Source organism: Melopsittacus undulatus, chromosome 3 (genome assembly GCF_012275295.1).
Source record: "Melopsittacus undulatus isolate bMelUnd1 chromosome 3, bMelUnd1.mat.Z, whole genome shotgun sequence".
Classification (NCBI taxonomy): domain Eukaryota; kingdom Metazoa; phylum Chordata; class Aves; order Psittaciformes; family Psittaculidae; genus Melopsittacus; species Melopsittacus undulatus.
In genome coordinates, this window is record NC_047529.1 from 88,840,933 (window position 1) to 88,854,513 (window position 13,581).

Below are 13,581 nucleotides of genomic sequence, written 5' to 3' on the forward strand. Positions count from 1 at the left end.
TTTGTTTCCTCATTGGCTGCAGCTTCCCATGGGAAAGGCTGTGTCGGGATCACGGACAGCCCAGGAGCACACCTGCTGAGCCTGCATCACTGCTTAAAAATAAAAGGGGAGAGCAAAGAATAACATGGAAAATATTGCAAGGTCAGCAGACAGCACAGGGAGGGCCTGTGCCTGGGCAGGGGGTCCGGGCAAGGACAGGGCAAATACCAGGCACTGCGGACCCGGAGACACAGCCACATAAGGAGGAGGTGTCTGGGATGATCTGAAGTACAGGAATGGTGAGAAGGCTCCTGTATTGACATAACACTCAGTATAAATATTTATGATTTGTGCAGGTTAGATTTGGCGTACTTCAGCCAAGTTCCAGCCCATTTATCCAGTCTCATCTGCCCTTGATTTAACGATTTGCAAGCCTGATTCATGCAAGTGGTCCCCACTGAAGCCACTGAGAAGACAACAGATCTGGTTAATGTTTATGTGCTTGTATGATCAGGTCCCACATGAAGAAACAAGGCGTTAGCAATAAAAGCAATCACATGAGAAAGCAGAAGGGAGGAAGAAGGAATAATTCATTTATTGCTGTAAGTCCAGAACCTGAAGCACTTGAGTCCATGAAGGAAAAGATTCAAGAATTGTTCTTTTCCTGAAGCATGTAAGACATACATTAAACTGTTGCCTGTTCTGTAGTGATTTCATTATTGTTTTCATAATTCACATCCATTTTTCTCCATGTTCTGCAGAAGAATCAGTCTGAATTATGGACCATTTGAGCAAATGAGGGTATAGAAGAAAATGGAATGCAGTAAAACCCAAGTCTGGACCGCAGGTATTCTGTGGAAGTAGTAGCTTTGCAAATAAGATAGACCAGTGGGGAAAAAAAAAGTGCTTATGGAGATAAAGCTTTATGATGTAACCGTTGTCCCACTGGTTTTGTGCTAGGAAAGAGTGCTGAGTTGCAGAGCTGTAAGCGAGGGCAGGCTCAAGCCCTGAGGAGTTACTTTCCTTCCCAACCCCAGTTTATCTCTGACCTGCAAGATGGTAAGTGGCTTCTGAGTAGTTTTGGAGAAATTACCATAAACACACTTGCCACATATGGGAACGGTGTTTTTATATGGTAAGTGTAACCGTGAGCAGGGTTTGGTATTGCTAAATGAATATTTAAAGCAAATGTGTGGTAAGTTCTTCACTGGCAGTTTCACTTGTGAGTCACGTTGCACAGTCCCCAACCATGCCCCTCTCTATTTATAAAGTCATGCCTTGCTATATCTGACTTGCTAAATAAGCCTTCCAAATTGCGGAGGGGATTCTGGTGGCATATTATGGGATGCAGGGAGTAATTTAGAAGAGTAAGGGAAGTTAGAAAGGGCACGGCGAGTCTCCTCACGCCCACTGCCTTCTGAGGAGTAGAGCTTATGTGCTGCTTGGCTTTTTCACTGTGAAGAAGCGCAGGAGTCAGGGGCTGTTGACCGATCTGCTGGGCACAAGGTGGGGGAAGAAGAGCAGAGCAAGGGTTCATCTGAGCCAAGTGGCTGGCTGTGTTTTAGGAGGTGTGAGCAGCAGGATGAAGTCACCCCAGGGAAGCATGCCCAGAAACCCAACTGCAATCCTGCCAGTGGTTCACTCCCTGCGCATGGTGCCTGGAGGGACAGTGTGGAGCTGCTGGAGCTGGTCCTTACTCTAGGAGCTAAGCCCTGGCCAGGCAGTGTGGAGGAGCAGAGTCTCAGTGGGGGTCCCCGCCGGCATCTGCCCAGGGCCCTAATGCACGTGAGAGCTCTTTCCGGGTCGCTGCCTGCTGACTGGCGGCCAGCCATGGGGTGCCTTGGTGCTGACAGGGCTTAGACGTGCGTACATCTCTACAGCTGCCCCGGCGCTCGAGATGGGGCTGGGGAAAACAGTGTGCTCCCGAGTTCTGGGCTGCAAAAGCCCTCCCAGACACCACATCAGCATCCACCTCTGGCACAGGGTATCTGGCACCGCCTGTGCACAGTGGTGGGGCTGCAGAGCTGCCTGTTCCTGAGATTTTAGTGACTGGAGATACTGGTTTTATTCCTGCTTGCCTCTTGTGCTTCCAGGAGCTAACTGCTTTTTGGTGGGCCCTGTTTGACTCTGAAAGACTTCATAGGAAGGCAATTTCTGCCCTGCACAGCTTAGCAAGGTTGGGCTGCCATAGTGTTCATTCAGCTGTGCTGAGCACCTTCCTCTACAGCAGTCAGTCTGAGCACCACAGGGGCAAGCACACTGAAGCAGTCATGTAGGGCTGTTCACCCAATGGTATAACTCCAAATGAGTCAGTATTTCACAGTCAGAGGAAGATGCTGCTGTGCCCTTGCTTGGGTGGGGGATCAGGAGCATGAGGATAGCAGGGATGATCATACAGATGTGGGAGTGCCAGCAGCACATCCCAGAGTCACAGACTCCCAGTCTCCTCTTCCAGGAGTAAAGCTGCTGTTAGCAAAATGAACAGCTCAGGTTTGCTCATGGATAACACCAGAATTTCTTCTAAGTGAGCGTATCACTGGTACTGAGCATCTTCGGTGAGTTTGGCTCAGTGCAGCCTCTTTAGTTCTGTATCCCCCCAGTTCCCTCACCTTGTCCATCACCCCTGCTCTAGAGGAGCGGCTGGTGCTGGCAAAGGAGCTGGAAAGCTGCACAGCCAATTCCTTCACTGCTCCAAAACCAGCCCACCTGCAGCACCCTTGGTCCCACTGGAGGGGAGACCAGCACATAACTCTCCACATGCACTTGAAACTGACACTCACAGTGTGCTTCTGGACACCAGTGGTTTGTTTTGCATGGGGGCACTGGGAACAAGGGGCCCCAGCTACCTTCCCCTCTTGGTGCCACCATGGTGGGGCATGCAGGGAGAGATCTGATTCATGGGCAGCTCAGGCTGGATTCGCACCAACAAGCAGGAGAGATGAAAGTCAGTCTAACTACTGCCGCTCTCCAGAGCCAACAGGTTTCCCGTGCCGAGTAGGTAATCCATTACACACAATATACACAGATGTCAGCACTTTCCAGGGCCACTGCTCACAAGTGGTGCACAGGTTTTTTCAAGGGCATCCATTTGTCAAAACTGCTCCCAAGATATTTCTGGTGTCTGTGGGGGAAGCGGTGCTTCAAACCAGGGCTTTTCCTGCTGGGCACAGGTTGTGCTTACTCCCTGTCCTCTATGAACCAAAATCTGTGGCTGCAGATTTGAGTTATCCATTTCGTAAGGATGCTGCAGGGTCCATAGCTGCTGTTGGAGGGCAGCTGGCCTTATTGGTGACCTTGCTTTGCTGAAGTATTTTAGGATAGAGAGCACTAGAGGGGTCAGACAGGTGCCTGGGGACAAATGTATTCAACATTTAATCTGGAGAGACCTGAGGAAATGGCTGTGGTGTTTGCTTTTCTGTGGTTTAAATCAGTGTGGTGCTCTGCTGAACAGCTCGGTATTCTTCCAGGAAGTGATAAGGAATCCCTTAAGACGCAATGGGAGGTTCTACAAATCCCTGGGCAGCACAAAGGGCTGCAGACAAACCCTGTGCTGAGGTAAGCTGGTGGTTTAATCAAGCAACGGAGGAGGCTAGGTTGCATGTCACCCCATGCAGAAGGGGTGGTGGGGAACAGAGCACTGTCAGACCACGGGCCAGCATGGCTGGTATCCAGCCCTGCCAGCTTCTCTGCCTTGCTGACAGATGGGCTGAGCCTCTGCCACAGCGCTGTGCTGTTGACGGCCGTGACCCACTGGCTTGTGTCTCACCCTCCCCAGGCTTCCATGTCGTGCTTTGCTTTGCCTTGCCTTGTGGCAGCACCGCCACCATCTCTCTCACCAGCAGAGCCAGGTGGGATGCCGAGGTGAGGAACCTGGACCCAGCATGGTCCTTCCTGAAAACAGAACTGTGAAGCTGGTGGCCGGTCAGTAGCATGTAGTATTTATATGAGTGCTCAGGCTCTAGGTGGGGTTGCTACTGAGCCAAAGGCAGGGGCATGGCGAGACTTTAATCACCCTTCTCAGTGGAGGCTAAGTGAACCCTGACTACACCGGCGTTTCCCAGTGCAATAGCCAAACCTCTGATTCAAATGCCTCTCACTAGCTGCAAACTGCTCACTAGCTCACTAGCTGCAAACACCCGCACACACGGGGTTTGCACATCTGCACACTCCAAGGGGTTAAAAATAGATCCCACCCCGCCAATGGCACATGTTATGTCCATTTAAAGGTGCGCCATGCTTTCCATGCATGTCCATCCTGGCGCTCCTCTGTGAGACCTGAGAAAATGCCTTCATGGGGGTGACATTTTGTTCAAGACCCTTTTTGTTTTTTTTACAGCATGGCTTTCCCCTTTTAAGCACTGTTTGGGGGGGGGGCAGCATTTACTCCCCACTGCCCTGTTCTGAAAGGGAACTGCAGCATGACCACCAGCACGTTTGTGGTGCTACCCACTCCTGCTGCCATGGTGGCCAGCAGCTGGTGAGTTTGTTTCTCTGAGCAAGGCAGGGACTCACTCTCTAAACGGGTAACATGTTTTTTCCTTTCCTTTCCTTGCCTTCCCCTTCCCTTTTCTTCCCTCCCCTTCCCCTTCCCCTTTCTCTCCTCTCCCCTCCCTTTCCCTTCCCCTTCCCCTTTCTCTCCTCTCCCCTCCCTTTCCCTTTCTCCTTCCCCTTTCTCTTCCCTCCCCTCCCCTTCCCTTCCCCTTCCGCTTTCCCTTCCCTTTTTCTTTTCTTTCTTCTTTTTCATTTTTTTCTTTTTTTTTTCTCTTCTCCTTTCCTTTCCTTTTCTCTTTTGTTCTCTTTTTTCTTTCCCTTTCATTTTTTTCAGTTTATTCTAATGGGGACAGGGAAGACTCATTACAAAAGCACTGTCCTTTCTGCCACTTGTTTGTGTCAGCCATGTGGGTTGGTGATGCTACTTTTGGGGTGGACATCCCAGCAGGTACCTGGCAGATGCGTTCCTCTTATGTGTCTGCTATGTGTGTGCTGTAGAAAACAGCTACTGACTGTAGCTGGTTGCATCAATCACCCCAGCTCACACATGACCCACTCCTGGCCCTATCGGTGCTGCCACCTCCCCACCACAAATACGGCAGTAGAGAGATGGTGTGTGCTGAACACACTGCTACCACAGCATGGGTAGGATCCATTTCCAGCCAGCACTGCAGGGCAGGGGGTTCCCATGCACAGCTCCTGCAGCCAAGAAGGCTGCTCGGGATGTGGATGGGATGAGATGATCCATGTAGCACACGAACGAGCACCTGGGCAGATTGAGAAAGCAAAACAAAGCTGAGCTGCTGCAGGTCCTGCCATGGAGGGGAGCAACAAGGTGAGAACTGGAGCAGTAGCATTGGTCTGCACCCTTGGAAGCAATGTGCTGCCGCTGCAGTGGCCAGGAGCAGGGAGCAAGGCAGGATGCCCAGAGCACAGCACAGGGGTGCCATCAGTTTTCCTCCATAGAGCAATGCTGGCAGGAGCCACGTGCTGCTTGAAAAGGGACTTTCTCTGCTGGCACCCATCAGGTCACGCAGCCCAGACCACAGCCTCGCGCCATGTGAAACCCAAGAAAGCCTGGATAACCTCCAAAAGGCAGGCGAAATTCCCATATCAAGCAAGCCTCGCTCCAGCTCTGCTAAAGCCCAGCAAGGTTTGCCTTCATGGGAGGACCTGGGTGCTTTTATAAGGGGCTTTATTCCTCCCCCGGGAGTCCCCAGCCAGTCAGCACAGGCAAGGCCATATTAGGGATACTGTTCCCTGAGTCCAGACTGCACACTCCATCACAGTCCCCACAGGAAGGCTCCTCATGAGGTCCTCTCTATCCTGCCTTAAAGAGGCAGTGAAAGCGGTGGCTTCCAGAAAAGATGCAAGAGAGGACGAGGCCCAGCTGCTTGTCCTCTAAGCCAGCATTCTTCCCAGTCAGCAGTGAGGAAAAGCCAAGATGACAGCAAAGAGGGAAGGGGGAGCCATGAGCCTGCCCTCAGCCTACACTTGTGGCTCCCAAGACTGCCTTTGCCTTCCCCACCATTTTAAAGTTTTCCTCTGCTGCTCCTGGGCAATTTTGGAAGCAATTTAGAAGCTCAGCTCAGCAACTGAGCCTTGACCCTGGTATCTGGGACTGAAGCTTGAGAGGGCACAGCACTGCTTCATCAAGAGACTGGGACACCTGCACACTGCTGGGCACTGCAGGGGGCAGGGAACCCCTCCTCGGGGAGCTCCCTGCATAGCCCCCTCCCTGCTCCCTGCCCAGCTGTGATGCCCTCCTCATGCCCTATCTTCAGCTGGAGCCAAGAGGTCCTTTGGAGCTGCTTCTCTAGGTGGACTGGGGAAGAGCTTTTAACACTCAGACTGGTGCTGAAGATGCTTCACAAGGAATGTAGATGGCTGTGGCATCTTCAGTGGATGATCTCGGAGCATACAATTGTGTCAGCAGAGGTCCATAAGCAGATTTTACATTGGGATGAGGTTTATTTTGTGTTGAAGACCTATGGTTTCTAGGAGGAAGAAGAATGAGATTAGGATATGCTGATTTCACAGGCTGACAGTGAAATCAGCCAAGAGACAGCAGTGAGCTGCCACTAACTTCTGATGTTTAAAATCACATTCAGGACCATGCACTTGAGTATGGCCTGTTCCTTCGTCCCCTCACTGCAAATTCTGTGACTTTTTTCAAGTTGTAAATTATTTTCCACAATTTATTTATTATTACCCATCAGTTTACTCACTGGGAAACCAAAGCCCATTGCTGCACAGGCTGGTGCTAGATTCAGGACTGGCACTGGGCCCTGTGACAGGTAGGTGCCAAGTTTACACATAGGGAACGGTGAGGCATGCGGGTTCCTATGCTGGAAACAACAGCCTGAAGACACAGGAAGAGCTTCTGTCCCCATGACCTACCTAAAGGCCACGGGGATGGTCAGAAGCACTGGTCATTCCAGCAGCACCCCCTCACTGCTGGGAGATGGGGAGCAGGTTTCAGCACAAGTACCCCTGTTTTCCCCCGGAAGCATTTGCATTCTCCCCATGACAGGTTGGTTCTCAGAGGCAGCTCATCCATGATGGAGATTTGTATTCCCTTGCTTGTAGCAAATGCTGTACCAGGCTCTTGGGTGCCGTGCTGTGATGCAGGAGTGAAAACAGGAGAGAAAACCATGCATGGGATTGAAAAAGGAATATGAATGGGAACACTAGTAAAAGTAATCCCTATCAGTGGCTGGATTGCTGTTCGAGAGCTCTAGAGGGGAGGGGGTATGAGCAGAGAATAGCTTTGTGCAGCATTATGAACCTGAGGTAAGGTTGGGGGAAATCATGTAGGCTCAGTCACTTCTCCACCACCTCCCTCTCCCTGAATGGGTATACACAGGCTGCCTCCTGCTTGGCTCATCCGGGGACTGCTCAAGCAGGAGATAAAAAGAGCAGGTGAGGAATCTGTAGTGATTCACTTACCTCTTCCTTGGCTGGCATGTAAACCCGGTTTTTCATCAGGCTGAGTAGGCACCTCCAAATGTGTCACTGGGGACAGTGCCTTGACAAGCACCCCTAGAAAGGTAGATGGAAAGTGTGGACCTTCACCAAGGCTCAGAGGAGCAGCTGAGACTGCTGCTGTGGGGTGTCTGTGGGCACAGACACTTGGAGCTATAGTAGTAAAAAGCTTCAAGGGCTCTGAGAAAAAGGTGACATTTGCACAAGTAACAGGATCAGTGCTCAGAGCTGCTGGAAGAGGGGTTGCAGGGCTTCCCCTGCAGCCCATGCTGGCTAAAAGCAGAGTTCCCAGAGCTCTGCATAACAGCATCAGGCAGTTCTGGGGGACCTTTCCACTACCGCTGGCTAACCTGGTCCCCAGAGCATTTGAACTGGCTCTTCTGATCCTTCTTCTATGACAGTGTTACCCTGTGGGCAGCTGGTGCAGACCTAAAAGGGATAATAGCCTGTGAAACCAAAGAACCCACATCTGAAGGATTAACCAGGCTTCTATTAACAGCGCAATGGCTTGTTTTGTGAAGCGACTGGGACAGCTACCCCTAGGATTTGGCAGAGTTTCCCTGATCTAGGTGAAAGTGGAGTTTCACAGGTCTAGGGAGCCTGTGTTTTTTCCCTGCCTGGCACATACTCTCGCTGGTTTGGGTTTTATACTGTCAAATAGTTTAAAACCATGGATGTGTATGAGAAACAGCTTATTTCTTTTCCCTGTTTTCTCTCTCCTCCAGACTTTACCCAGGCAATAGCTCAGCAGCCCAATCTCAGATCATGACAGCTCCTGCTTCGGCTGGTAGCCAGTCCGCCAATCTGAAAGATGTGTTGACATGTAATTTTACACTCCTGCTACACATAAGCTGTCCACTATTCCCCCTCACTGCCCGGAGCCAGCAACAGGGGCAATGGTAAAAGACTGCAAGTCAGAACCTTGTGTAAAACTACGTGTTTCTGTGACTACAATATGCAGAGTGGCATCCATAGTCATTTTTCATTACCTGCCACCTCTTGTGTACAAATCAGGCAATCTCTTTGCCATGACTTTGCTCTTATTTCTGTCAGAAATCAGAACGTTTCCCTGGCCAGGCTGCTGTCCTCCCTAGAGAGAAGCTCTGGTGCTCCCATTCGCAAGGAGGTAGTAGAGGAGATTGGGACTCCTGGGGTTTGGCATTGATCAGTCATCTGTCATGGATCTGGTTTGAAACTCTCAACCTACATGGCCACCTGGCTTGCTACCTGTAGGAGAGCAATAATAAGGATTAAGAGGCATAACTGACATCCTCAGGGGAAAAGTGCTTAAAAAGGTAAAAGCTTGTTTAGCATTTCAGTGTTATGGTTTGCATGGTGTCTTTATTTCATTTTTTAATGAAGGGGAAACCCCAGGAATACATGCAAGGGGGGAAGTTCAAGTGTTAATATCAACCACGTAAATATTGTAGTTCCCCATTCAGGAATCATTTAATAACTGCTACTCTCAGCCTTTGGAAGTCTCTGCCATGAGACAGTGAAGCCAAAACTCATTAGGATTAAAAAAACCCAATGTTTATACAGCTACGCTGAGAATATCCAGAGGCCAGGGAATGATTTTTGTCTGGCACATACGGAGCTACTTGGCTGTAGCTGGAGGGGTGAAGGAGGAGTTGTCCTTCCAGGACAGTCTCAGCATCCTCCCCTAGAGCTGCTGGGTGTCTCTGGAGCTGGATTGGGATGGTGGCTGGGCTAGAGGGACATTGGGTCCTGTTTCTTTGTAGCTGTTGCACTGTAAGACTGATTGTGGCAGGCTGTGTGGACCTGCCAAACAGGCACCACTGCTGCGTGCATCCGCCTTAGGTAGCACATGATTTTCATTCTCATTGCTGCTGGGTGTCTCTGCATGCTTCTGTTACAGGTCTTTTTATACATATGGCCCCTGACTATTTTCCAAACCTAGTGCTGCTGCCAATCCACTGGGAACTGAGGGATGTATGGGCAAACTATAGGATGGGTTGCTCTGCAAAGGAGAAACCGGAGCTGGATTGTGAAGGTGCAGCTTACCTTGTAGCACATGGGTGATTTGGCACTCATTTTCATGCCAGCAAGGAATGAAGGCCATAAATCCAGTGCTGTACAGTGGAGAGGAGGTGTGGAGACAGCTACTAACACCACTATGTTATTCACGTAGCGCTGATACCTTGCAGGCTGGTATGAAGAGCAGATGCCTTCTCTGGAGAGTGTAGAGTTTAGGGAAAAATGCAGAAAATGGGAACTGACCGACTGCGTACCAGGATCTGGTGTTTGTCATTCTGGCATTTCATATGTGATGGCTGAGAAGCAGGTTAGTGATGACCAGTAGGTTTACGGGCACCACAGGGGAAGTTTGGCCCTGCAGAAGGTGAACCCTTTCTTCTCTATCAGGAAGTGAAGCAATCAGAGAGTACTGGTGTACCTGTGATACAGCTGCATTTTCCTAAACCGGGGACAGAAGTTCTGTGGGAAGGAAAAGCCATAAAGGATTGTTGCTCAAAAATAATACCTGGGAAAAGCAGCAGCCTTTTCATAAACACAACTGCCAATCTAAACCCATGCTGGTCAGCTCAAATTCACATTTTGTACAAAATAACATTTTCTAGAAGAAAAGCAAATGCTTCAGACCCCAGAGCTTGCCCATCCACTAATGTCAGCTGCTCATATAGACTGAGCAGAATATCAGAGTAAGAAATCAGAATCCCAGTGAACCGGGGAATAGCCTGCTCTCCTCTCTAGCCAGCACTACTGCTACAGACCTCTCTAGTGCTGCCTTCAGTTATGGGTGGTTTTACACCAATTGTCCCCTGCCATTTTCCAAAACCACCTTCAGTTACAGAAGGGCATGGTGAGACTGCAGTGGGACCATAGGGTACCACTAAGGCCAATGGGAGAATGCAGTAGGGACAACCCATCTGCCAGTGGATTCCTCAGTGGGGATAATGCATGAGCACAACAGCTCCCAGATGTATTCCCCAGAATAGCACTGAGGTGGGGAAAACCACTGCATCTGCCTGGTTTTCTTCTAGTTGAAGCACATCAGCAAGGCTCCTGTATGTCTCCCTGGGATAGGGCACCATGCGTAGCACAGCATGGCAAGAAGGCACATTCAGAAGGAGCTCCTTGCTCATTTTTGGAGCTGCTGTGTGACGGCAGGCATGTCAGCAGTGCTATTTCTGTGCCTGTCTTCCCCATAGATGCACTGCCCAGGCTCTGCTCCGTTGTAGCTCCATCACAGCCTGCCCCTGAGAGCAGCCAGCAGAGTCACAGGAAGCTGGAGAAGCTCTAACTGGTTTTAAAATGGGGCTTAATAGGTTTATGAACACAACTGTATTCTTGCTCACACCAGGGCACTACAGGGTGTCGTGAATGAGTGGTTTAGGGACACTTAAAGAATCACCGTCAAAGCTATTAGAAAAAGTAGTTTTAATGTGAATTTATAAAAACTAATTTAACACAGTTTGATGGCAAAGTTTCATTCTATTACTTACTACATGGATGAACCATACAAGGGAAAATCGAGTTAGAATTGATTCAGCATTATTTATACAGAGACTGAAAATGCAAAAGGGTAAAGGAGATGCTCCCATTGAGTCAGAAGGTTCAGAGTAGACCCCCTTGCTTTCTAAACCCCTGATGGAGCTTAGGTGTGACTAGGTCCAATCTTGGTCCCAGGTTTGGTCTATAGGGTTGCGTGTGTAATCCATTAGGATTGAAAGGACATCAGCAAAAGGTGAACTTAATGTGTTGTAAAAGGACCAGTTCCTCCCATATGAGATTTTTACAGGTCTTTTGACCCAGCAGCAGGTTGCAGTTTTAAGGTGGATAACAATGTCTAACAGCTAAGGATATTCGCAGTTTAAGGTGGAACACAAGATGGAGTAGCAGTCCATCATTGACTGATTTGACATTCAAAAAGTGAGCCAATAGGATGTACTGCCATCACAACAGTGACTTTCAGTAGAGATCTGAGATGATGACATTCATACTATAACTGCTATAGGGCAGCTAAATCAATTTACACATACACGCACAGAGACACAAAGCTATACATATGTAAGCATAAAGGTATTCCAGTTAAAAAATCCCTCAAGTTCAGTGCAATATTCACTTCCAATGTCTCGGCACTGGACTGAGTTCAGGCTCGAGGACTAGGGAGTCTTCAGCCCAGCCCCCATCACCAGCTTTTGGCAATGGTTCTCTGGACTTCGCAAACTTGAGATTTCATGAGCTCTGAGAGGTGCCCCACTTGAGGGGAGATGCTGGTCTCAGCCAACTGCACTCCTGGAGAGCTCAGAGTTCTCACTTAGCGCAATTGTTTGTAGGGTTGCAAGGTGGCTGGCTTTGGTCATCAGCAAATTTCCCTCCTGGACACAATGTGAGCTGGTAATTACAGTGGTACTGCCCCACTCAGGCTATGACCGAGGTGAGGATTGCTCCAAGGCTGCCAGGGGATGACTGATTATTCCTGCTGCCACTTCCCACCTTGGCCGTGCAACAGGAGTTCCTGATAGGGTTAAGGGATGTTCCAACCCCCAACTCATTATACAAAAGCCAAGGCTTGATGGGAATTCCTGAGGTCTTAGAGTAGCCCAGAGGAGAGAATGCACACACAGGGTTGCAAAGCATCAACCAGTCCATGTAAAAACTTACAGCTATATTCTGTTTGGTCTGAACAGAAATTAAACTAAGTCCGTGTGTTTGTGGTAGCTGTATCGATGTAGTGCACAAGCAGAAGTGTTGTGTACAGCCACCATCCCCTCACATTAAATCCATTTTGTTACACTGGGCAGCCCAGGCCAGTGTTTTCCATTCTGGGAATCCATGTCAGCTCGCACTTTTTCACTTGTGCTGGTTAGCGGAGGCACAGGGTAAGGAAGAGAAACTGTTTGCCTCCTTATTGGAAAAGAAGCAGCAGCTTCCTGGAACTGCTTCTGGAAATCCATCAGTGCCCCCGTGTGTTAGAGCAGTGGCCCGGAGTGGCGGCGGGAGAGCCAAGCCCTGTGCACGGTCGGGGGGGGGGGGGAAATCAGGCTTATGGCTACCCATATGCTTATGGCATTTGTGACCCCTCAGCCCAAGGGTTAGGGCTGGATGAGGGGGTCATGCTCATTCAGAGAGGTGGTGTGAGGTCATAGCATCGCAGCAATGCTCCCCAGGACACTCATATTTCTTGTGTGCGATGCCTTAAATACGGTGTCAGAGAGAGAAGGGAATATCCAGAAATGGCTCAGGGGGCACGGGGTGCAGCTGCTTGGCAGGGACATGGTGTTCAGCCGTGCTGTGTCTGGGTGCAGCCAGGCTGGAAGAGGAAGGCCAGCCGCAGAGGCTGCCCTATTTTCTGCATTCACCTCCAAAGCACTTCATTTCCCAAGTGACCGCAGTCGCCTAACACGGGGCTGGATTAGGCAAATCCTGTTCTGGCGTTCACTGGACATGGGTTTTTAAAGCAGATTAATGCAAAACAGAGAAAGGTCCCTGTTGTTGCAGCTGCCTTCGTCTCCTTTCACCAGGCCCCTTGTTGCTACCCATCTTTTTGTCTTGTAGAAGCAGAGCTTAAATCAGGAATCCCCCCTGCTGTGGCACTGCAAAGAAAAGGAACTGTTGTTGCAATTGCATTAATTCTGCCGCATGGCATGGACCCTCCAGTACTAGATGTCCCCTGGAAGGAGCAGGGCACAGAGCTGCAAATCTGGGGACCTGCACCCTCTCTGGCCTGGCCATGGCTCACCCTGGAACAGGAGGCAGTGGTGTGGGTGACAAGGGCTGCTGCGTGCACAGGGTGATCCTCAGTGTGCCATGGCAGTGTGTGGGGCCTGCTCCTGTGAGACTGGGTCATGCTTCTGAGATATGGCCAGGGGGCTGGCGAGGCTGCAGCACTTCAGCCTAGTTCTATTCTAATTTATTCTACTACTCTGCTGTGCTCTCTTCTAGTTCATGCCTAGCCTAGCCTAGCCCGGCCCAGCCCAGCCTAGCCTAGCCTAGCGGGCGGTGCTGGTTGGGGATGGGGCTGCGCGCCGCGATTGGCGCTGGGGGGGCTGGGCGGGGCCTGGCGCCGCTGTTTGGATTTAAACGTTGCAGCGGGAGGGGGCGGGCTTGGTCGTTCCCGTTTTCCCCGTTCGTGAGTCCGCC